Source organism: Sorghum bicolor, chromosome 2 (genome assembly GCF_000003195.3).
Source record: "Sorghum bicolor cultivar BTx623 chromosome 2, Sorghum_bicolor_NCBIv3, whole genome shotgun sequence".
Taxonomy (NCBI): Eukaryota; Viridiplantae; Streptophyta; class Magnoliopsida; order Poales; family Poaceae; genus Sorghum; species Sorghum bicolor.
Window position 1 is genome coordinate 13,015,254 of NC_012871.2, and position 2,068 is coordinate 13,017,321.

General features: G+C 45.4%; 1 pseudogene; it reads right to left on the reverse strand.

The window, feature by feature from the left end:
- The window catches only part of LOC8057290, a 2,742-nt pseudogene extending 943 nt beyond the window's left edge, over window positions 1-1,799 (reverse strand).

Genomic DNA, 2,068 nt, shown 5'->3' on the forward strand with positions numbered 1-2,068 from the left:
TCCAACCATATGTGTGGTCTGTGGATCGGTGCCATGATCATACAACCTGAAAGACCAAAGTCACCTATTCTTCCATTCATTTCACTATCAAGGAGTATATTGCTTGGCTTAATGTCTCGATGGATGACAACTTTCTCCCACTTCTCATGGAGGTAGAACAACCCAAATGCAACACCCTTGATGATGTGGAACCTCTGGGCCCAACTCAATGTTTGCTGGCCACCTTCTGAGTACAAATGCTTACTGAGACTGCCATTTGACATATAGTCGTACACCAAAAGAAGTTCACCTTGTCGCCTACAATAGCCAAGTAAGGGGACAATGTTGCGGTGTCGAAGCCGACCAATACTAACAACCTCAGCAATGAACTCCCTCATCCCTTGCCTAGACTCATGGGACACCCTCTTCACAGCAACCTCAACTTTGGACTTTGGAAGGACCCCTTTGTAGACTTTTCCAAAACCACCCACACCAAGTAGATTCCTTTTCCTGAACCCTCCCGTGGCATGGAATAAATCCTTGAATGAGAACCGGTGTGGCCCAAACTCAACTTCCCAATCTTCCTTTACCTCCTTATACTTTAATCTTCTATAAACAAGTAGGACAATGACAAGCCCAACAGCAAGGACAAATAATCCAGTGGCTATAGGCAGGGTGATCTCTAGTACCTTGGAACGGGGTTTGGGGCCAAGCTGTGGTAGCTTTGGCAGCTTGGATATATCAATTTCTGGTGCAGGCCCATTCATGGCAAAGCTCCAGCCAAGAACACAGTGTCGTGTGCTTATTGCACCAGTGGTTGCCGAGAAGCCGATATAAGATTTATCTTTGAGAATCACTGAGAGATTATAGACAGCTGAAAGAAGAGGTCTTACAGGTTTGGTTGCTCCCGCAGGAGCTAATTTCACTTCAATCTGCGTGGTCTCTGCATCGTAGTCTGCCCACACTTGCATTGCCTCCCCACTAATCAGAGTCAAGTTACTGAATGAACCGCTACTGTCTTCATAGTATCCAGTGTGATGGGCTTGCAAAGAAGTGAGACTATTGATGTTGATGCCGACATGGTCGTTGTCGATGTCCTTGAACTCATCGTTTTGGGTAGTATCAAGCTCGACAGCGAACATGTGGTTGCTCGTGTTGCCGTCGTTGCCGCTGTTAAGGAGGCCTATGTACTGAGCCCATGTGTTTGAGAGGTTCTTGGTTGGGGCAACAAAGAAGGCCATGCCGTCGGCACTAATGTCGGCATGGACAGAGAGGATTGCGAACACGAAGGAGACGGAGAAAGATTGCACAGAGCCGTTGAGCTGCTGGCTGAAGTTCAGTGGAGTTGGGTAAAATGCATGGCCTAGATTGACTGTATCATTGGTGAGCTCTAGGAGGCCGTCTGGTGTGACTAAGGCGTTGCCATCAAGGGTGAGGTTAACTCCGGCAAAGCCATTGTAGACAAACTGGCCATCACAAGCTGCAAAATCTGAAACGGCAAAGACAAGGGAGATGATGAAGCACAAGCAGAAGGACCTATGCTTCATCTGATGCATATCTGATGATCTGATGAAGCTTGGCTTGGGCGTTGGGCAAAGATTGAAGAGTTATAGTAGAGCTAGCTTGAAATCCTGGGGTGTATCTGGAAGGAGCAGAGATGAACAGGACCTTTTAGAGACTATTAGATACATACAAGCACGCTGGAAAGTCAATATAGTAACGCTGGACATGACATGCATAACTGACTCTTCTACGATATCTTGTGGTAGAGAAAAAGGAAAAGATAAAGATAGGCAGCAGAAAGTGTCAACTCCTACACGTTTTAGAACATAGAAGTACGATATAAGATGAGTTGTCATACAATTCGGCCTTATATAAGGGAAAAAGTCTACATCACCCCCTAAACTATGGGGTGATGTCTACTTTACTCCTCGAACTATGAAACGCCTGAACTATCCAAAACCGTTCAAATCACCCCCGGGCGGTTTTTGATGGCGGTTTTGCTACAATACCGTGGTTTTGACCTTTTCTTTTTTCCTATTTGTTTTCATATAATCTTTGAAAAATCATAGTAAATCACAGAAAAATC